Source organism: Alligator mississippiensis, chromosome 14, assembly GCF_030867095.1.
Source record: "Alligator mississippiensis isolate rAllMis1 chromosome 14, rAllMis1, whole genome shotgun sequence".
NCBI lineage: Eukaryota > Metazoa > Chordata > Crocodylia > Alligatoridae > Alligator > Alligator mississippiensis.
This window is the reverse complement of record NC_081837.1, coordinates 15,671,810-15,695,814: the sequence shown is the minus strand read 5'-3', so window position 1 is coordinate 15,695,814 and position 24,005 is coordinate 15,671,810. Positions and strand designations below refer to the sequence as shown.

Here is a 24,005-nt window from a genome sequence, read left to right as displayed (position 1 = left end):
ATCACCTCCCTGGACCTATTCGTCATGCATCTGCTGATGCACGATAAAGTGCCATTGGCTTTTCTGATGGCTTCGTCACACTGCTGGCTCATGTTCATCTTGGAGTCCACTAGGACTCCAAGATCCCTTTCTACCTCTGTGCCACCCAGCAGGTTATTCCCTAGGCTGTAGGTATGCTGGACATTTTTCCTCCCTAGGTGCAGCACTTTGCATTTCTCCTTGTTGAACTGCATCCTGTTGTTTTCTGCCCACTTGTCCAGGTCTGCTTGCAGCTGTTCCCTGCCCTCCGGCGTGTCCACATCTCCCCATATCTTTGTGTCATCTGCTAACTTGGACAGAGTACATTTCACTCCCTCGTCCAAGTCGCTGATGAAGACATTAAAGAGTATCGGTCCAAGGACCGAGCCCTGCGGGACCCCACTGCCCACACCCTTCCAGGTCGAAACCGACCCATCTACCACGACTCTCTGGGTGCGACCCTCCAGCCAATTCGCCACCCACCGGACTGTGTAGTCATCCACGTCACAGCCTCTTAACTTGTTCACCAGTATGGGGTGGGATACCGTATCGAAGGCCTTCCTGAAGTCTAAGTATACGACATCCACCCCTCCTCCTGTGTCCAGGCGTTTCGTAACCTGGTCATAGAAAGAGACTAGAAAAAAAGAGAGACATGGCAGGATTTGTTGGGAATGAGGTAGTTACCTGAGGCCTTAATGGAAAGAATAAATGTTTCACACCAGACCAGACCAATACTAGGACTGTGCAAAGCTTTGGGTGCTGATTTGATTAAGAGAAGATTTGGTCCGATTCAGCAGCTGAATCTCTGAATCCAAATCGAATCGGGAGACCAATAAAAAGGTCTGAATCGATTTGGAGAGCTTTGGAGATTTGGGCAGTCCCTGCCCGCTGCCGCAGGGACCTGGGCTTGGACACTGTGCTGGTAAGTAGGGGGCAGGAGAGGCGGGGCTGGAGAAGGGGACCATGGGGGGACCCCTGCCTGCTCCCCCAGTGCCTCCTGACCCCTGCCCACTCTCCCAGCCCCCACTCCCCTGCAATGGCTGCCCTGCCTGCCCCAGCTCTTTAAACAAACCAAAAAAAGGTCCCAGATTCACCAGCTGCTGGGAGAGGGGCAGGAAATGGGGCCGATTCGGATATTTGGCCAATTGGGTGGCAGGTGAATCTCCTAATCGGATTCAGCCAAATCAACTCGGGACAGTGATTCAAATCGCCAAATTGAATTACTGTGCCCCAAATTGGCCGAGTCCTAAGAGAATACTAGCCGCTTCACGCAGGCCTAACCAACACCTATAGGACACATTTCTGCATTAATATCAGGCACATGAGGACATTCTCCTAAGGACATCCTGTGTTGCTGTCAGAACTTTCATTTCCAAAAACAATAGATGCACATTCAGGCGATGAAGGTAAGAAAGCTTGTCCCCAGCAGAAGATATAATCTGATTTAGAAGCATAAGAAAAGAAAATATGGCTAAATTTATACTTGCGCAAGTGGCTGCTTTGTATCTTATTTATCATTCTCTGCTTTCATCTGAATGCATATTTATTGCATCTCAAACAATTCTGTCGCAAAGAAAATTATGTCCAAAGGGCTTAAGGAACAGCTAAAGCTTATGAGGAATGTTTGAATGTAAAGGACAAAATTTCAAAGAGATTTTTAACTGGAGCCTTATCTGCCAAAGGTAAGGGGATTTTGTTTGTTGGTTTATTTTTTTTAAAGGCAGCTACAAGCATTCAGAAACACATCCCACTGAAATTTCTTCCTTTTGATTACCATCATATTAATATTATTTGTGTCTTGGTAGTACCTGGGAGCCTCAGAATAGACATGGACTCCATCAAGGTGGAGGTAAAAACAGAACAGCAACAAAAAAGCATATGGCCACCTCCTCACTGTGTATAATTTCATCTATTACCACAAGACTGTCTTCTAGAAGCAGTTTTTGGAGTTGAATGAGATGTCATGAGTCCAGGGAGTCTTGCTGATCTGGAAAGGAAGCCCAAGAAAGATTTTTGCATTCCAAGTGCTTTGTTTCAGCTGTTTCTGTTCTCTATTGTTTACCACATGTTCCTCTTTATCAGCTTTATTTGTCTTTTAGTCCTTTCTGTAAGCCACACTCTTCATAGCTAGTGGTGAGACAGTCATGAGACTTTGCTTTGTTTTCCTTTCTAATTTGAAGTGTTATTAGATGCACACACTTCATTACAGCCAAATCCATCATTTCTAGAATTCACCATGGTTCAGCGGCAGTCTTCTATCAGCTTGGACTCTGTCTGACTGACGAACTTTCTATTTGGGTCTTAAACCACTTCCATTTCTGTAGCTTTCGGTAGGTAAATGCAAGCAACACTAAACATCCTTGCGGGAACTCTTGTTTCTTGTTCAGAAGCTTGCTTTTTGGACCTCAGTTTTCCCCACTGGCTTTCTTTTAGAGCTGTAAGTGTTCAGCATCTCTTAGTAATAGGATCATAAGAAAGTAGGGCTGGAAGGGACCTCAAGAGGACATCTAGTTCAGCCCCCTGTTCAGGGCAGGATCATCCCTAACTAAACCATCCCAACCAAGTATCAGTTAAACCTGCTTATAAAAATTTGCCAGAGATGGAAAGTCCACTGCTTCTCTAGGTAGTCTGTTCCAGTGCTTAACTACCTCGTAGGCAGCAAGTTGTTCCTCATATTCAACCTACATTTTCTCTGCTGCAGTTTGAGGCCATTGCCTGTACAGCCAGAGAGAAAAGTCCATCTCCTTCCTCTCTATAATTGCCCTTCAGGTATCTGAAGACTGTCAAATCCCTCATCAGTCTTCTCTTACTCCACCTAAATAGCTCTAGTTCTCTTAGACGTTCCTCATATATCATGTTCACAGGCCTCTAATCATTTTTGTCATTCTCTGCTGCCTTCTTCTCAATCTGCCCACACCTTTCTTGAAGTGTAGGGCCCAAAACTAGGCATAAGTTGTCTCCAACAGGCCCCCCCTGAGTTAGTGGGTGTCATTGAAATTATGGGTCTAAATTACTTGCCCAACATACAAATCAAGAGTGTGGCAGAGCCAGGATCCAAGACCAAGGATTGAACAACAACTAGTTCAGTGTCCGCTTCACTGAGCAATACCACCTCCTATTGAAAAAGGTAAATGATTAAAAAGAAACGTCTAGGAATATCTAATTTAATGAGAGAGGCCATGTGGATTTATAAAAGGGAGATAATCACTGAGTTAAAATTCCACATATGCTTCCCAGTTATCAGACTGGAGCAAAAACTGGACCTGATTTAACCTAAAATGTAGAGAGTGAAAAGAATTGCTAACTTGATTAGATTTTTTTTCCCCTGTCAGTTCATGATTGTATATTCATTAATGTTTATCTAGCCTAGTGCTAAATGTACCAAGCAATGATGTTCCCACTGCTTACTTCCTTTTTAAGTTTATTTCATCTACGAATAGATCTTACTTCAGGAAGTCTTTCCCGGTAGCCTAAATTTCCCTCTTGTTTTCAGCCTTGTGCTCGTAATACTCGTTAGTAACGCCCTAAATAATTTCTCTCTCCCTGGTGTTTGCTCTTTTTCAGCATTTGCAGTCTGTTAACACGTGACTCCAAGTTGTCCTTTAATCAAACTATCGAGAGAGAGAGGAAGAGTTTAGAATCGGACTGATCTGTAATGCAGGGTATGGGTTGTTTTAAAACCTGGCTTCAAGACAAGAAATAGAGGATGTCTGTCTCAAAGAGGAAACTGTTCAGGGTGGAGAGGTGCAGCAAGGGTCAACTTTAGCCACACTTTTGTTTCCTTTGTATATAAAATAGCCTTCACAACGTTGCTTAGAATTGAAATAAATTGAATAGTGAGTCAAAATGGAGCTTAAGGGAGATAATTTGTGCATAACTTACTAGTTGTTGTGCTGCTTATAATGAAGGAATTGGCTGAGGTATACAGTACTGTCTGTTCCTCTTCCCCTAACCTCTTGGTGCTTGTCTGTCAGCCTTTCATCGTGTAGGCTTCGTGAAGCAGGGACCATCGTTCTTGTACATAGGGGGTGTTCCTGTGGATAAATAATAACAGATATATAGGGGTTTGGGGGGGGTTTATATGACAAAAACGGTGAGCTGGAGTCCAATTTCATATTGGACAGAGCTAAGCTAGGAACGAGAGGGGATGTTGAGGGCATTGAGGTTTCCAGGGCACTGTAATGATGTAGTTTGCAGTCCGTGAGGGGGGCGCCACATTCACAAGTGGCACATGGTGTCAGGCCCATTTGATGCATGTTATGGCAGAAGCGGCCATAGCCAATTCGGAGTCTATGGAGGCAGACCCAGGAGAGTCTGTCCAAATCAAAGCCAGGAGATCTTGTAGAGGGGTTTGGGATGAATGTTTTGAGTCTGCAGTTCTCAGAGGCTGATCGTTCTTCCCATACTTGTGCAGCTCCGTCTTCTGGGGAAGAACCTTTGGAAATAGAGGGCAGGTGGTGCAGTTGGGTGATGAGGGGTTTCCTTGATTGGAGGTGCTGCCCAACTGGAGGGTCTAAGCAGATGTGCTGATGATGCAGGTAGCGATTATGGTCTATGAAACATTGCTGCTCACAGCAGATGTCAGGGGGAGCAATACCACTGATGATGGGCTGCATAGGCTGAAGGTAAGTCTACAAAGACTGCTCCACACTTCTGTCCTCCTTCAAAAGCTGCCATAATGCCCACAGCGAGGCGGGAGACCTGGTCAGTGGTTGAGCCGCCCTGATGGAAGCCAGCCTGTGCCTCTGGGAGCTGGGGATCGACGATGGGGTACAGGCGATTTTGTAGAGAAGTCTCTTCACAGATATAATTGAAACAGATTGTCTTAACGTACAGGACTGAAAGCTGATTTATGGGGACTTACCCTTAGCTCATGTGACTTAGTATAGCTCCTTTGCCTCAATGTACATTGTTCCATTTACATCAACATCTCATTGTGTTAAACACAGCATGAGGTTAGGAACCAAAAATAATCGGAGATATCTTGAAAGGAAGTGACATGTGGAATAGACTAGGAGGAAGGAGTGTTGGCACTAATACATGAAAACCTTCTGCACAAATTGGCAGCTGTAAACTAAAAGCAACAAATTTACTGTGCGGTGTGTGTGTGTATATATAGAAGCATTCGGTATAAAGTGTGTGGATATACTGTGTAGAAGCATTCAGCATCAATCAGTGGGGAGCTAGCAACAGAATACGTAGGTTATTGTATGCAGACTTCATAGGAAGCGTGCAGCACATTTTGAAAATGCAGAATGCGAAGTGTAGGGCAACAAGGGGTACTCCGAGATCTGGGGAATGAATTGGGAAGAAAGATTAGTTAGCCTTGGCCTCTGACTTCAAAACAAGATCGTGTGCAATCAAGCAGCTTGCCTAGGAAGTATGGCACTGAGAAACAGAAGGGCAAAGAAAGAACATTTTAGCTGTGTTACTTGATACATTCATTTGAAATGCAATAACAGATTGAGAAAAATCACCCCAAATGTACATAGACTCCATCCACGTTACAGTCTTGAAGGACAGAGTTGGGGAAACGGGAGTCAGGACTCTGGGGCTATATTCCCAGCTCTGAGAGGAAAGAAATTTCAGTGGTTAGTGAAGAGATGGCAAGCGAAATCCTGGCCCCAGGTTTGAAGTGAGCGCCCAGATTCTCATTGGCATGGATGAGAGAGGAGTTTATCCAGGGAGTGCAAACCCCCGGATTTAACAGCAGCTTCTGTCATTGGCACTTACAGCCTTCAGCAAGTTACATGGAGTTGGCTTTTTCCAACCAGCAAAGGACCCTGCAATAGCTCCCTGTTGTGATATTTTTGACCAGATTTCTTAAAAGAGCTGTCCCCTTTCCAAGTGCTAAGCCTGTCTGGCTTTAGAGCCACCTTCACTCCCTGAAGTCCATGGGTATCAAACTGGGCCCTTTAACCTAATCTAAAGTTCACGTCTCTGTAAAATGGGGATGACTACAAACCTACATGACCTCACCAAGGTGGAGGGGGGGGGAGGGAGGAGGAACTTGCAGCTTACCAATAAAATGTCCATAAAGAGTTTTGAGATCCTCAGATTAAAGGCCCATATCCTGTAAAACACCACATCATGATTATTATATTCCCCTTCATTGATCAGCTGTCAGCGATACAGACTCCGGTGCCACTCTGCTAATGAAATGGCAGTGATACAAACGCCTTTGCCGCTCCATAGAACAGCTTGCAGTAATACTGCCTAGTGCTGCTCCAGTAATCATCTGGCAGCAATACAGGCTGTAGTGCTACTCCATTGATCAGCTGCTAGTCGTGGAGACTCTAGTGATGCTCCATTGATCACTTGGCATCAGTGCAGTCTCCCGAGTTGCTTTACAGACAAAGGAGTTCAGGAGACTCTAGTGATACTCCTTGTTCTCCTGGCAGAAGTCCTCAGCCTTGAGAGCTCCATTCAGACCGGACCCAACCTTGCTATTCAGACAGAGCCTGGGTGGCTTTCTTTTGCTGCCACACTGATTTTTTTTTTTTTTCAGCTCGGCAGTGAGTATCTTGCAGACATACCCAAGTCAGAATAAAGCCATAGGCTCCAAACCTGTTGTTCTCCGTAATGACAACAGTTCTCAGTTCCTCCCCTTTTCTTCCCCTTGGAATGTGCTTTGTGATAAGGGCAAACCCCTCCCCATCCCCTCCCTCCACAAATACTTGCAATAATTCCTGTATTATTGACAGCAGATCCAGACAGACAGGAATAGGATTTGCATGAAAAAAAACAAACCTAAAAATGAATTACTCTTTAATGCTTCATGAGGGCAGGAAAGAAAGTTTGAGCTGAAATGCAGCCAGAATGTAGTGCTGTATTTTGACAGAGTGCTCCTGCAACAATATATTTCCTTAGCAAGTGAAAATGTTTGCTGTGTAGGGTATTGTCTTGCCATAGCCTATCCTGATTCCCTTTAACCCTGTAGGTTTGCATGCACTACTTAAAAAAAAAAAAAAAAAAAAAAAAAAAAATCTTTTCCCTTCCCTGAGGCTACATCTCTCCTTCACTGCACTTCTCCATTTACCAGGAGGTAAACTCACCAAAAGTAGCCCATTATCCCTTTTCAGGAGCTGATATCGGTGAGTTTACCTTAGGTTGACCCTAAAGTGCTTGGTCTTTCCTGTATTTTACCTCCGTATAACTCGCACTTAATTATTCTGAAGGAAGAAGTGCACCTTTTTATTGAAATAAACTTTTCACAGGCACAGGAATAGCTAATGTGTAGAATACTGATCTGTTCTTCAAAGTGTTTTTATTAGACTAGGGTAAATAATCTTGAGCTAGAAGGATTTTGCAGGCCCAGAGAGAAGCAGCCTCTGTTCAAGGCAAGAACTCATTCCAACTTTCCCGATGTCTGAGGTGCAATCTTAACAAGGGGATATGTAGTACTTGACCCTCTCAAAGTCACAAAGTCATTATTCATAAATACAAACTGGGCTTAGATGCTATTCTTCAAGGGAAGACTGCACATTTTTTTTTTTTTTTTTAAACGAAATGACCAATGTTCAGTGAAATGAAATGCAGGTTTTGCCAGCATTTAACCAAAAGGAGGGGAAAATTTGGTTCAGGGAAGAGAAGCTGACTGCTGGCAAAAATAGTGAGAACTGGCAACGGTCAAAATGTCAAAATCTCATAAAAAGCTAAACCCGTGGATGTTCAATACATGTTAAATGTGAGGGTTTCTTGCAGTTTTAATTCCAGCAGATAGAAAGAAGCAGCTTGAGTAAGCAAGGGGGATGGCATACAAATCTCTTGAAACCACCTGGAAGTGTGGTTACACCAGGCTGGATATGGTTCATTAAGGTTGGAGCTGGGTAGAGATGTGCAGGCATTCCCTCAGGCCCCTTTGACTTTATCTAGCTAGGCTCATATTTTCAAAGCACACCAGCAGCAATTGTCAAAGGCCCAAAAAGCACAGTTTCCCCAGGATATTAATGGGATTTGGGTGCCAGCTCATTTTATCTCTGAAAATGTCTCCTGTAAATGGCAAAGCAAGTCGCTGTGCAAGCAAAACAAGGACTTGCAAATCTTCACTTCTTTCTGTAAGGCACAAAACAAGAAGTCAGAAGATACAGCAGGACAAGTCTCAAAATAAGGTGCATTAGAAGGGAGAGGGGATTGTCTCTGAGCTGTGATTTCCAGAGAAAAGTTCACACTGTATTAAAACATTTATTCTCATAAAGTGAGTATGCTGCAGAAGCAAAACACTCAGACTTTAATGCCTTGCATAATTAAGGACCACTTTATTTTCTCTCTTTATTAATGGCCTACCTTTTAATGTTAGGCCAATGACACAGTTGTATAATTTAAGGCAAAATGTATTATTCAGCTAGCTTCTGCCTTGCAGAAAGATTGACAGGCTGAAGTGCTTTTGGTTTCAGGACAATAAACTACCTATTCCCAGCATTTGACAAAAGAAAATAAAGGAAGTGAGATGCATCTTTTTAATAGTTTGAAGGTATGATTTCTTTTTTTTTATTGTGTATTTCACTGTAGACAAACACAGCAAATTATATTATATAGTCATGAAGTGCAAACTAACTTTTGGCCTTAATTTAAGAAAGCATTAAAACATGCTTAATTTCCTTTGAAGACTTATCTAAATGAAGCATATGAAGAATAAAGGTACTTGAGATTTAGCAGAACACTTCAGCATAAGTTTTGTTTGACTTGATGACAAATTAAGTCAACGGAACCTGAAACACAGGCTTGGCTTTATGCAAGCACTTAAGTGCTCGTAGATAATGTTCCTTCCTTGTATTGAAAACAGATTTTTAAAAGAATTTAGGTGATTGGCTTATTCTGATAGCCCTCTAGAAATATGGACTGTCCATAGAAATATGTAGATGAAGTTTTATTACATAGCTACTTGAGCATTTTATGAACGGGATTATGTGACAGGCACTGAGTAAGGAGACCTCTTCTGATTCCGTGTTCCTAGCTGCCAAAATGAGAACATTGTAGATACAATAAAGGAGAAAAACAAGAAGGTTAATTGCAGTAACAGTACTTTATTCCACTGAAAATACAGGCCCTGTTCTACTCCTATCTTTTGCTCAGTCCACTTCACTTGCATGCACACATGCTTGCCCACTTTAACCCAGACTACCTGCCGTGTCTTCCATTTCTTGTATGAACAAGATACTGTCACACATTCAGGCAAGCAATGGGTATTCCTGTGGAAATTCCCATCTGCATTGATTCCACCAATGATTGATTCTGTCATCATGAACGTGGGCGGGGGGGAAAAAAGAAAAAAAAAAAAAAGATGCATTTTGTACAACTGGAGGTCTTAGCTGTAGGAATTGCCTCTGGAAAATCAAAGCCATCTTGTGCCAAGCATACCTTTCTTCTCCTAAGTGATGTGAGCTACATATTGCTATGCACCCTTGCTCAATAGAATTTACACCTCCGTGTCCAATGCCTTCCCCCCTCACAATGAGCTGTGGTTGTATTATTATTCCTAATTCCAAACGGAGTGACTGGGCCATGGTCACACTCACTCACTCACTCACTCACTCTCTAGCAGAGTTGGAAACTGAACCCATATCTCTTTAGCCCAGTGCCTAGAGCAAAAAAAAAAATCATTTCTCTTTATGAAGCACAAAGGCAAACATGTACAGAATTCTTGCTATCTAGACTCCTTCATTTTTTTGTTTCTGTGTAGAGAAACTCAGTGGCAATGATGCACTGCCAAGCTAGTTGTCCTGTATGTATGTAATAGGTACATGAGATGACTCTGAGAGGAGTTTTGTCTAATATACCTGCTTCGTTAGGCAGTACTGATGAGCTTAAATTATGATCTTGCAATTAAAAACTGTATTAAAATCTGCTGCTCCTGAAATGTACTAAATCAGATAGCTACATGGAGACTTTTCGACAAGTTACAAATTATTCATAACCAATTATGTAAATTCCTTTGGAGCTGTAATAGTCAAGAACATCCCAGAGCCCTTTACAAAAAGTGGGTTGGATTTCTTACCCCTGGAGAAGAAGCACTATTGCTGTTTAAGTTAGTCTGTAAATGTGATAATAGATCTACTCTGGAGCATTGGAGTGGAGAAAGAACTGATGCAAGCTATTAACTGCTCATGTCCTAGTGATCATTGAATAAACTGACTTATTGTATCCAAAAGTAAGAAATCTTTTGGGATAAAGAGAACCCTTTTTTTGCTACCTGGTTGCTAATAATTGGAATCAACAACTTGAGGAATTAAGGAGGTCATATCAGCTACATGCTTTTAAAATCATTTATAGGTGATGAATTGCTAGCTATGCACTCGGTGGTTAATCTAATTGTATTTTCTTGTATAGTTCTGGATTGAATGGATGATTTACTTGACACGCATTCTGAAACGCACATCCTCTGTCATTTTTTTTTTTTTTTTTTTTTTTTTTATATAAGATTTTTCCACACCAGCTCAAGCTATTTGCCCAAAAAGCCTGATACTTCAAGGAAGAATCTCTATAGAAGTAACAAAAAAGCAGACTGTTAAACACTAGAATGCACACTGATACTAGACTCATCACATTACTAGGATGAGGCATTGTGATTTGTGGGAATTAATGTGGTCTAATGGATAGGGTGCTAGACCAGGAGGACAGGGGTGCTATCAGTTACCTTGTGATGTGTGATACTGAATGAGTTATTCTCCCTCTAAACTTATTTTCATTCCCATTATCTTTTATCTTGTAAATTTTGACTGTAAGCTTGTTGGGGGCAGGGACTGTTTCTGGATGGGGTTGTACAGTGCCTAGCGCACAGTAGCACAGTTACATTTGAGGTCTTTAGGTGCTACTCTGTTACAAATAGTTTCTGTTTGTGGTGCCACTAAGGCCCCTGGAAGATGTCAAAATGATCCAAGATCACACAACTGAGACCTGAGAAATGTTATAGACATTAGGGCTGGAAGGGACCTTGCGAGAACATTGGATCCAACCCTCTGCCCAAGGGGCAGGAAGTCAGCGTGGGTCCCATTGCACATCAGGTGGAAAGGGATCTTGGAGTCCTAGTGGACTCCAAGATGAACATGAGCCGGCAGTGTGACGAAGCCATCAGAAAAGCCAATGGCACTTTATCGTGCATCAGCAGATGCATGACAAATAGGTCCAAGGAGGTGATACTTCCCCTCTATCGGGTGCTGGTCAGACCGCAGTTGGAGTACTGCGTGCAATTCTGGGCGCCGCACTTCAAGAGGGATGCGGATAACCTGGAGAGGGTCCAGCGAAGGGCAACTCGTATGGTCAAGGGCCTGCAGACCAAGCCCTACGAGGAGAGACTAGAGAAACTGGACCTTTTCAGCCTCCGCAAGAGAAGGTTGAGAGGCGACCTTGTGGCTACCTATAAGTTCATCACGGGGGCACAGAAGGGAATTGGTAAGGATTTATTCACCAAGGCGCCCCCGGGGGTTACAAGAAACAATGGCCACATGCTAGTAGAGAGCAGATTTAGACTGGACATTAGGAAGAACTTCTTCACAGTTCGAGTGGCCAAGGTCTGGAACGGGCTCCCAAGGGAGGTGGTGCTCTCCCCTACCCCGGGGGTCTTCAAGAGGAGGTTAGATGGGCATCTGGCTGTGGTCATCTAGACCCAGCACTCTTTCCTGCTTATGCAGGGGGTCGGACTCAATGATCTATTGAGGTCCCTTCCGACCCTAACATCTATGAATCCCACCATGCCCAATGTGCAATGGGAGGCCATGCAAGTTTGGGGTGATTTGAGTGAACCATCACTGTTCTGGGTTCCCCACATGCCACCAGCACTAGTGTGGCATGTGGTGGAACCAGTTCTACAGAAGTGCTTGCCACATAAAAGTTGGATAGTATTAGTAACAGTAGTGTTTATAGGTCTTTACCTATCATTCTAATTCTATCATTTATCCTCTCCAGCATTGTCATTGTATTGATAAAGAAGTGTTCCTTAGAGTTTGCATCACATAATTTTCTATGTCCTCATGCAGTCAGGGAGGAAAGGTAGGAATCTGAATCGTGCATGCATTATGTGTGTGTAGGGGAGGAAGAAACATTTTCCTGTATTGTTGTTGTGGGTTTTTTTTTAACAGCACTGTGCTTTGTTTCCTTAGTGAAAACTGTCTAGGTTGAGACTAACTGGGAGAATTACAGGAAAAGCATGCAGATGTCTGAAAACTACAAAAAAATTAGCACTGATGCAGCAGCCCAACCCTGGAAACCAATAAAGAAAAAGTGCCCATGTAAAACTGGGACTGTAATAATGGCAGCCAAGATAGGGAGATAAAAAGGAGACATTTAAATAATAGGCCTGTACAAAGTGATCAGTATTTGCTTTTGATTCAGATGTGACCGATTCAGGGGACAGCGATTTGATTCAGTGATTCGAATCACGGTCCCAAATCGATTTGGTGATTTCAGCTGCTGCCAAATCAGCTGAATCAAGCAGGCCCCATCCCCTGCCTGCCCCAGCTCTGGCCCTTTTAAGAAAGGAAAAAAAAGCCCCAAAAGTCCTGACTCACCAGCTCCTGCTTGGCAGGGGGCCTATCCCCACTGCTCCCTATTGCCCTATGCTGCATGGGGGGGCTCTGCATGAGCCCCCAGAAGCCCTGAGGCCACTGCAGGAACTGGTGAGCCTGGGGTTTGGGGCTTTTTGTTTTTCTTAAAAGGCTGGAGCTGGGGCAGGTGGGGCAGCCGTGGGGGGGCTGGGGGAGGAGGCAGGGGCTGGGGGCTGACAGGGGTCCACCCATGGTCCCCTGCCCCCTACTTAGTCTGGGTCCAGCTCCCTGCTGCAGCGAGTGGGGACTGCCCGAATTGCCAAAGCTCTCAGAATCTTTTCCGAATTGATTCGGAGAGCTTCAAATTAATTTGGGCCTTTTAATTGGGCCCCCTGATTCAATCTGGAGAATTGGCCACCAAATCAGGCCGAATCTCCTCCAAATTGAATCGGCACCTAAAGCTTTGCACAGCTCTACTAAATAACCTGGGGAATTACAGAAGGTAATGATGTACTAGGCCACTGCCAGGCAGTCAGCTAGATATATTGACTAGGAAGACAAGGGTGGCCCAGTTTTTACCTTGTGTCAAGCTAAATGCCCCCCTTTGCTGTATTTAAATCTGTAGAAAGAACTCCCCACTGTGGGGAGGGTTTCTTTTGCACACAAACCCATCCTGAATTGTGCTGACCATTTCTCAGCTGAAGCTAGGCATCTGGGATTTGTTTTTTCTGATTCAGCCAGTCTCAATTTCTCATCATCTAAGTAACAAAACAGCCTCTGCTGAATTGGCTGAAGCCCAGTCTGACTCCAAAGGAATCAGTTACCTTCCTCGGTCCCTGGTTAGCCATAACATTGCACACCCACAAGGTGACTAGCTGCATGTGATCTATTCCAACAAATCTGGCCTTAACTGAGAAAATGCAGCAAATGAACCCTGATGCATAACAATATAACAGGTACCCAGATGGGGGAGAAGTCGTCCATGGAGAAGCACAAGCTGCTCCTGCCTCAGAGGCCGGCCCAGCCAGATTTCACAGAATGGCTTTTCTGGTTCTGCTAAACTAGTGTAACCCAGGTGCACCCAAGTAATGTGCTCCCTTCTCCAGATAGAAGGGATAGATGGCAAGACAGGAGTGCTGTGAGGGATCTGCAAACTGCAGGCCAGATCCCTCTACTCCCTATAGAGTCAAGCCAGGACAAGGGATGCTTAACTATATACAGATTTATTAATATATACAAAATCAAAAGAAAATTGATATTCATTATATACACACACGCGCATGCACGCACATACATATATATATATATATACACATAGCAAAATATGATAATTGTACATTTGTGTGTGTGTGTCTAATATATATATACACACACACACACACACACACACACACACACACACACACACACATGTACAATTATCACATTTTGCTATGTCCTGCAGATAAAGGGTGAAACATTACACCCCTTCAGGCAACCCCAAGCAAGGAGTTGATAATCAGTTAATCTAACACGGATAAACAACAAGTAAATACAGGTAGACACTAAACAACATTCAAACACAAATATGCACAGGTGAGTATAGGTAAGTATATATAACGATCAGGGAAGGGGTCCCAGCAGTCCCTTAAGAAGTTTATACTTAACACTCTATTAAACTACTAATATACAAAGTTAAAATGTCCTCAAAATATGAGGCACTCTCCCCCAAAATATAAGGCACTTCAACAACTGGTTAAACTTAATTCTATAAGTGCCCCACAGCCCAGACTGATCATGGGGACATTGGCTGTGCTCCAGCCTGCAGGGGAAGAAGATGCTCCCGAGGCCTATGGGGGGCCCAAGGGAACACCTCCCTAAGAAAATCCCTTCTCCAACAGCTCATGACTTTGGGGCCTGGATGGGTGGTTCTTGTCCCCTTGGCCAAGTTGCTCCTCACATGTGTGTTCTCCCAGGCCTGTGGCTCCCCTTGGGCTGCCACCCACAGGTGGCTCTGTGCACCGTCTCATGCACTGAGTACTCTGCCTTCTGCTGGGGGTTGGAGGCCTGAGCTGCCTCATGTAGTGCCGGGGCTCAGTCCGCTCCCGGCCTCTCTAAGCAGTGTTGTCTGCACTGAGCCACTGGCCTTGGGCTGGTGGCTGCAGACCTGAGCTGCCTCAAGCGGCTCCCAGGGTCTAGCTCCATGCAGCACCGCCTGCAACGAGTTCCCTGACCACTTGCCAGGGATCACAGACCCAAGCCTCCTCAAGCTGCTTCCAGGGTCTAAAGCTTTATGCACCGCTGGTGCACCGAGGTCCCGGCTGCACGCCAGGGGTTGCAGACCCGAGCTGCCTTGTGCAACTCCCAGGGTCTGGTACCATGCACTGCTGCATGCACCGAGGTCCCAGCCACATGCCTGGGGTTGCAGACCCAAGATGCCTCGTACAGCTCCCAGGGTTTGGACTCTGTGCGCCGCTAAAGCAGCATCTGCCCGCTGGGCTGCTCTTCCCCAGCTCTTCTTGGCCCTGCTCTCGTCTCTGTCCCTTGCGGTGTCTGCCGCATGCTGGACACGCAGCTCCTTTTTATTCTTGTTGGAGGCTCTGCCCCCCCCCGAACGTCAACCGGACCTGCAGAGCGCAGGCTTAAACCAGGTCCGGGCCTCTGTGCCTCTCCCTGGCTAGGGGTGGGGCAAGCTCCTCCCCAGCAATTGCCCGATTTGGTGGAAGGGCTTTACCAATCACAGTGAAGATTCTCCAAGCCTGTATGCGCGGGGCAGCTATCAGTAAGCCCCCCATGCTGGAATGAAAGGTTGCACACCCACGTGCTACCTTCCTTTTCCAGGAAGCTTCCATAGCTCTGCACGACAGTCAGGGTGGAAGATGGTTAGTCAAGTGGCTGTCCTGCAGCATCCAGAGATCACATTGCCACTTTCCCAAGACTCAACAGCATAAATTATCCTGCATGATGAATGAGCTCCATGATATTGCAGCTGCATTGCTTCCTGTACCTGAGCTAGCTCATTTAATACTAGTTTGCTTAATTCTACACAATGCAGCTGTCTGCAATATAGACACATCCTCTGAGTGCTAGAACTAGAGGGCAATGATGACCAATATGGTGTCCACAATTTTTGGTGGAGCAACAGAAAGGCCAAGCAATGCAGAGGTCAAACTTAAAATGTATTCTGGGATTAATGCTTTTAACCACACTCTCCTATTCTTCTTTGGGCTTCAGATTTTTAGAGGAGACCAGGACCAGACTTTCAAATCCTCTGCTCACAATTAGGACAGGATTTTCTAAATACCTCCACTTTCATTTAAAGACCAAAAACTTGTCTGAAAGTGCAAAGGAGCTCAGTACTTTGGGGATTGAAATGATCTTCAAAATCTGTCCCTTGAGTTATCACTTTACTATTTAGTCCTAAAAAGAAACAAGCCCTTTACTTCCCAATCACCAGAGCTAGTTCAATTTTAATCTCTCTCTCTCTCTTTCTCTCTCACACACACACACACACACACACACACACACACACACACACACACACGACTATTTTTTCAACCGTGCCATACCTCTAATGGGGGTGAAGACTTGCAGCTGCTGTTTCAATACAGACTGACTCTAGTCCTTAAAGCTTAATTTTAATAGCAATCTCCAACACCCTTCCCCTTCCTCTCCCCTTCTTCCTCCCCATCCCCCCCTCCTTTTTTTTCCTTTCCCTCCAGCCTGGAGACGCAATAAAAATCTCTGTGCCTTACTTTCATTAGGGAAAATGCATGAGCATGCAGACAGGCTAACATTATCGATCCTGGTAAAGCATCAAATAGCCGAACACTATACACTACTTCTTTCCAGCAAAGTTTATTACCATTCTTTTTACACAATGTTGTAAGAGCAGAACAGGATGCTGCTAAATGTTGTTAGATTAGGAACTTAAAACTTCTATAGTGGCTACCCCCCGCGAGCTTGAAGCTCTGGGATTTTATTTTTCCTACCAAAACCCAGAATTTGGCTCCAGTACCCTTCATCAGTTATAATTGCTGTGCCCTTTTACGTGGAAAAAGTGATCAGCTTGAGCTTGTTTGAGCTATGGCAGCCTTCTGCACCTGTGGCTATGGAGGGATTGGCTCATGCTGGAAATTTTGACTTTATCAGAATGGTAATTATTAACCTTAGGAACTGCACTTTAAAAATATCTCCTTTTTATTATTATAATTCAACACGGTGCTATATTTGACGGCCTGCTAATCACCAGGCATATTAATTCCAGTGTAAAATATAACATCCCCTCTAGTTTGATTTAAAGGTACGTGCCTTTATTAAAGTGATGGTGAAAACTTCAGATTAAATCATTTAGTTCTCTGCTCTCTTTTGAATCCTGTTTAATGCAGGAGACACACACAGCACTATTATATCCTACCTTGTCCTTGTACCTTACCTTGCCTCTCCTCCCCGCCTCCCCTCTGGCACTCACTAGCTGAGAGACAAAAACTGCAGCAAAAATAGGAGCAGAAATGGTGCTGCTTGCCATGGGATGCAACCATGCTTTTGGTAGGTCATGAAAAAAATTCAGATTCTGTGTTTTTCCGTGGTTCTCCATGGCAAATGGAAAACTAGGATCCCTGCTTATAATTCCCCAGAGTAGTTAGATCAGGTTGGTGTAGACTTCTTGGAAGTTCTTTAGATTCCTAGTGTTCTGGTCACTTCCCATACCACCCTCCTCTTGGCAAGTGCGTGAGAGGCTGTCCTACAAATAGTGACTGTGCAGTACACCTCAGAAATCCAGTTGCACGAGGAAAAGCTGAGGGAGAAGAATGGTGCAAAGGTTCCTTTTGCAATAACTAACTTGCCATCCTACTTTTTCTGCCTGGGTGGTACAGAAACCACAGGCCCTAATCACTGGGAGCAATTGGTGGGTCCCAGATTTAGCAATGTCACCGCAAACTCCTTCTCTTTCCCAGACAGTCTCCAGCTTTAGCAAGTGGCAACTCCCTTAATTATATATTTTTATCTTCAGCTACTGTATTTGGTGCTGAGAGAGGGAAGGAAAGAGAAACCGAGGTTTCAAAGGATAAGGTTCATTTACAGGGATTCAAGAGGGGAGGAGGGGGGCACTAAACCAGATCTTTGATCAAATGAAGCCAGTCTGTCTGGGTGTAAAGTCAACTTGTTCTCCATGGCAGGTGTTCAACAGAAACTTTGGCTCCAGCCATTTCTGGGTTTGCAACTGATTTTTCCCTTTTGTCTGCTGAACCATTGCTGAGGCCTGTGCTATCCCCCCTCCCTCACACTTCTGGCTGCAGAAGGTTTCACACATACCAGCCTTTGCTGTAATCCCATCACAACCTCTTGGGCATCAAGCTCTTTGAGAACCCGTTTCTTTCTCAGGATTATTATTTTTCCTCTGCTGCCCCCTATCCCCTAGCCTTGTTACTACCTGCACCACAGAAGCCAGGATTTGCAGCATAGGCATAAAATACTGTGCAGCATGACACCTTTTGCACATGGATGGGTCAAAACAATGTGTAGCAATTTGTTTGAACATGTGCAAGAGTGGGATTAATGCAGATTGGTTGCAAAAAATAACCTAATACAGATTTGCCGATTTATGTATTACATAAATGCTGACAGGTGCCGACATAAATGCATGCATAAACATTTAATGCATTCATAGCACAACAGTTGCAGTTGGCACCATTTAGAATTTATCCTATTTTTACTGTTTCTTCCTAGTCAGCTCTTTGTCCATCACCTTCCCAGATGGCTCTGTTTACAGTGATCCCTCTTAAAAGCTTCTGGGAAGGAAGGATACCTTTATGCTTGGAACAGTGAAGGGACTCAGAGGATGTGGAAGTTGCCCATTAATAGTTGGGTGGCTCCAAGGGATATACCATGGTCACTGACACAAAGATGTACCCCTGCACTGTGCATTCAATTGCTACTCATGGCAGAAATCTATATAATGAGCTATAAGAGCATGTGTGTAAAGGGGATTGAAATAAATGACCCTTGAGATCCTGCCAGCCCTGGTTTTATCAAGCTGCCCAGGGAAGTTTTGGCCTCTCCTTCACTGGAGGAGGTCTTCAAGAAGAGTCTGGATGAGCATCTGTGGGATGGCTTAGGACGAGTGAATCCTGCACCTGTGTAGGGCAGGGGTGGGCAATTATTTCAGGTGGAGGGCCACTTACTGAGTTTTGGCAAGCCATTGAGGGCCACATGACAGGCAGCCAGGGGCAGATAAATATTAATTTTCTAAACCTTTTAGGGACCCCACGGGTTGGATAGAATGGCCTGGCGGGCCACATTTTGCCCACACCTGGTGTAGGGGTTGGACTAGATGGCATTTTAGGTCTGGTCCTTAAGTCAGCTACAAACGCACTGTCTTCAATTCCCTGTTTGTGAAGGAGGTAATTATATTTAATCTCTTTGTATCACCACTTCCCCTTTTTATATTATTTAAGACAGACAAAAGAAAATAAATGTGAACTCCTGGCCCAGCTGAAGTCAACTGCAAAACTCCCATCGAATTGAGTGAGAAAAAGATTTCACCCTAAAAGCATAATATTGTGCAAATACCCAATCTAACTCAGGAAACAGTAGCAGCTGAGCCATGGCAGCACTGGTCTCCACAACCTGCCCAGGAAGCAGGGTGACACTGATCTCCATTCCAGCTGATTTAAACCATGTCTTATCTGGGATTGATGTAGACTAGGGCTGTGCGAAGCTTCAGTTGGTGATTCGATTCGGTGGCTGAATCTCAAAATCCAAATCAAATCAGGGGATCAATCTAAAGGTCTGAATAGATTCAAAGCTCTCTGAATCTTCGGAAAAGATTCAGAGAGCTTTGATTCAGACAGTCCCGGGTGGCTGCAACAGGGAGCTGCAGCCACTCCGAGCTGGTAATTACTAGGGGTGGGGGAGGTAAGGCTGGGGGAGCCCCCCATCCCAGCCCCCCCCTCCCCCGACCCCACTCCCCCAGCATCCCATGGCTGCCCCCGCCTGCCCCAGCTCCCAGTACTTTAAAAAAAAAGCCCAGGTGCTGCCGGGTGAGGGGTGATCCCTGCTGCCCCCCCATTTTCCCATGCTGCATGGGGGGCTCGGAACAAGCCCCCGACCCCCTCCTGCTCCCCCGGCCCCCCCAGGGGTGTCCTGCCTGGGCCAGCTCTGGCCCTTTAAGGAAAAAAAGCTGAGATAAGCCCCAGGACTCACCGCTCCTGCAGTGGCCTCGGGGCTTAAGGAGCTTGCGCAGAGCCCCCCACATGGCATGGGGCAGTGGGGATTGCCCCCAGCCAGCAGAAGCAGTGAGTTCGGAGTTTTTTTCATTTTTTGTTTTTTTCTTAAAGGGCCGGAGCTGGCCTGGGCAGGGCAAATGTTGGGGGGGCTGGGGGAATGAGGCCAGGAGTTGGGGGGCTCTGCACGAGCCCCCCACACAACAAGGGGCAGTGAGGGGCAGTGGGGGTTGATCCCCCACCCAGCAGCACCCGGTGAGTCAGGGCTTTTTTTTCCCCCAAGTGCCGGGAGCTGGGACAGCCACTGCCAGGCTGGGAGAGGGGCAGGGGATGGGCCTGGCCTGGCTGACTCGGAGATCAGGGATTTGGCAGTAGTCAAATCTCCGAATCAGATTTGTCTAAATCGAATCGGGACAGTAATTCGAATCACTGAATCAAATCATTGTCCCCCGAATCAGCCGAATCTGAACCCAAAGCTAGTACTAGCCACTTCGCACAGGCCTAACGTAGATGTAACCAGTCATGACTCTCTTGCTATGTTTGGAGTCTCACTGGGCATGAGGATGAGCAATCTCATTGGGAGCCTCAAGTTACAACTGCATGATGAATAATTATTGTTGCTCAGAAAAAACGTAGGTTGCTTTCCATAAACAACTTTGGAGGGAGAGAAAATATGTTCATGTTTTGGCAGAATTTTCTGTTAGCTTTTTTAAAAAGCCATGAAAATCTTGTTTCTTACTTGAAAACCTGGGAATCTTGAAAAGAAATAGCACGATTTACATTAAAAACATTTCCTGCTAGGGTGAATAAAGACATCTTGCTACCATTAGTTGCTGCTCAAGGAACAGGCTAACAGGCTATACCAGATGCTACTGAAGAGTCTGCATGTCTTTTTGTGGCATCAGTTAATATCAAGTCTTACTTTAGTTTTTATCTGTATTAAAAAGCCCAAATTCTTAGCTGGATTTCTCAGATCTAGAGGTTCTTGGCTAGATCTGAGAGATCCTTTTGAAGGTGATGATCCTGAAAACCTGACTTCTCTTCTGATGCTCCCTGGGTGTGTCTACATGTGCCATTAATTCACTTGACTAAACTCTGAAGCTTATCACTCCAGAGTTTACTGCTCCCAGGCACATATAAAAAAGAACTTTGATTAGGGGTGTGCAAAACGGGCCCTATTTGATTTGGATTCAGCCTGAATCAGGGACAGTGATTCAATTCATTGATTCAGATCACTGTGCCTGATTCGATTCAGCCAAATCCAAATCTGAAGATTTGATACCGATTCGGAGAATCAGTGATTTGGACATAGACACAACTTTAAAAGTTTTTTCTATATATCTTGAGGTACACGGCTCATGAACATTGCAATGCTGGGGTGGATGGTGTATCCCCCCAGGAGTGCGAGGGGGACCTCTATGTGCTCAGCAGTAAACCTAGAAGTGGACTGGAAGTACTCCCGGTCCATTTCTGGGTCTCCCGGGGAGTGCACAGGCCCTCCCCCCACCCCGTGCATCCTCAGCTTAGCGATCAGCTGCAGGGAGACCCCAGGTGCCCCCCCAGGTCCAGGAGGCAGCAGTCACAGAGCCAGGGATGTCCCCCACAGTCCTGGGGGACACTCCATGTGCCCCAGCATCTCAGCATTCATGAGCCCCTGCTACCTAGAGGTATGTAGTAAAAACATTTAAAGCTGTGTCTATGTCTGAGTTGCCAAATCTTTCTGAATCTCTCCAAATTGATTCAGAGGGCTCTGATTCGATTCAGAGAGATTAAAGGGTCCTCTGATTCAATTCAGATTTGGAGATTCGGTCACCAAATCGGGCCGAATCTTCACCAAATCGAATCAGGGACCGAAGCTGCACATAGCCCTACCTTTGATACAGTGTCGCATCCCATTCTTATAAATAAATTAAGTGGTTGTGATGTAGATTATTACACGGTCAGGTGGATGGAGAATTGGCTTATGGGGCGCACCCAGAGGGTGATGGTGGACGGGTCGTTTTCAACCTGGAAAAAGGTGGGCAATGGGAGTTCCTTAAGGTTCGGTTCTTGTACCAGTGCTGTTCAATATCTTCATCAGTGGCTTGGATGAGGGCATGGAAAGCACTCTGTCCAAATTTGTGGACGACACCAAATTATAGAGCGAAGTAAACACACTGGAGATCAGTGAGCAGATTCAGGCAGATTTGGACAGGTTGGGGATGGGGGCAGAACAGAATAGGATGCAGTTTAACAAAGATAAGTGCAAAGTGCTGCGTCTAGGGAGAAAGAATCACCAACACACCTACAGATTGGGAGGTGACTTTCTAAGCAGCACAGCAGTTAAAAGGGATCTCAGAGTCATAGTCGACTCCAAAATGAACATGAGTTGTCAATGTGACAGTGATAAGTAAAGCCAACCCTACTCTTTCATGCATTAGAAAGTGCATCATGAGCAGGTCTAAGGAGGCGATGCTTCCCCTTTATGACCAGTTTTGGTCACTGCACTTCAAGAGGGATGTGGATAACCTTGAGAGGGTCCAGAGGAGAGCTACTTGTATGGGTAAGGGCCTGCAGGTAAGATCCTACGAGGAGCGATTGAGGGACCTGAATCTCTTCAGCCTCTGCAAAAAAAAAAGGCTGAGAAGGGATCTTGTGGCCATCTACAAATTCATTGGGTGGGGGCAGCAAGGAATAGGGGATACTCTGTTTACCAGGGTGCCCCTTGGGGTTACTAGGAGCAATGGCCACAAACTGACAGAGAGCAGATTTAGATTAGACATTAGGAAAAATTTCTTTATGGTGAGAGTTGCCAAAATCTGAAATGGCTTCCAAGGGAAGTGGTGCTCTCCCCTACCTTGGAGGTCTTTAAGAGGAGACTAGATGTAGCTGGGGTCATTGAACCACAGCACTCTTTCCTGCTCAGGGCAGGGGGTCGGACTCGATCTACTGAGGTCCCTTCCAACCCTACAAATCTATGAAATCGATCTGCAGGTGTGCACAGCACACTGAGCTGCGTCGGAGCAGCCCTGGCTGGCAGGACACCCTGGGATCAGCCTGCCAGCCAAGGGATGCTTTGTCCTGGCTCAGTGTGCTCCAGAGGGACTTGCTGAAGCACAAGGCTGCTTCAGTGCAAGGCTAGCTGGTAGGTAGTGCCTGCACTGAAGCACCCTCATGCCCTAGCCAGCCGGGTCAGCGTCTACACGTGCAATGCTGCAGAGTTTTTTATTCTGCAGCAAGATAGTACTTGTATTTACAAGTACTTGTATTACTATCCTGCTGCAGAGTAAAAAACTCTGCAGTTTACTTTGGGCACACGTGTAGATATGCGACGTTTACTGCAAACTAATTAGTCAGCTGCACAGTAAACATCTCGTGTAGACATACCCCCTGAGCTCCAAGTTTGGGGGGTGCAGCTCTCCTGTGCTGGTAAGTCAATGGGAAGCTACCAGACTTTCTCACCATTGCAGTTGGGCATTGGAAAACCTTGAGTGCAGTAAAAATTATAGTGCAATGGTGGTGATAGAGCTACAACTCATCATCTTAATTTAGTCCTGTCCACCACGGTACAGTTGCACAAGTAGTCAGATTTCAAGCTGATGAGCATAAGGCAGATGGAAAAACTGGAAAATCTCAACTGGGAAGATAATAAAACTTTAATTTTTTGATTCTGAGGAAGCTGAACAGTAGAAACATTCAAAAGTTAAAATATGTGGGTTAAGTCAGGAGAATAGCTGTGGTATGTTGATTTATCAGCTCGGGATTTGGCCCTCTTTTTATATTAAGAATCTGTAAATCTGGTTGATATGCTGGAGTTACTGCTCTTCACGGCTATGTAAAAGTCCTCCTGGTGTACTTCAGAGGCAGGGAGCTCTAAGACCCCTGGGGTGGGGAGTGGGGAACTATGAGCATTGTTTGATGGGTGATATTGGAAGAAAGGTTCCTGAACTCCAGATGCCTTTTTTTTCCTTGCAGCCATAAACCAAGCTAAGTAGACTGTCAATTATCTTTCCTATATGGCATCATTCCCCATGTTTGACATGGTTCTCATGATCTACGAACTGAGGCCTGATCTGATCTCGGGGCCATTTATTAACCTAAAGGCGCTGACATATTTTAGTGCAATGTATAAAACCCTAAGGCTTTTTCTTAAGCTGAGGAAATGAGGTTATATGACATTGATCCAATATGGAGGGAGTATTTTAGGTTTCAATTCAACAGATGTCAGGGGAAATGTAGCTGTTGGGTGATTGCCCCAAAGTTCTCCGCAAAAGAGGCAGAAATGCCATGTTTCATAAAAATGGTGTGTTCCTAAAGAGCT

General features: G+C 45.1%; 1 long non-coding RNA gene across 1 annotated transcript; it reads right to left on the bottom strand.

The window, feature by feature from the left end:
• Positions 1-1,722: 1,722 nt before the first annotated feature.
• On the bottom strand, positions 1,723-16,092 carry LOC109284564 (uncharacterized). The gene is made up of 4 exons (XR_002092046.2): positions 16,049-16,092; positions 6,040-6,091; positions 3,901-4,052; positions 1,723-2,005 (listed from the first exon to the last, which is right to left on the bottom strand). It is a non-coding gene; the product is annotated as an uncharacterized LOC109284564 (long non-coding RNA).
• Between the last annotated feature and the right edge of the window lie 7,913 nt (positions 16,093-24,005).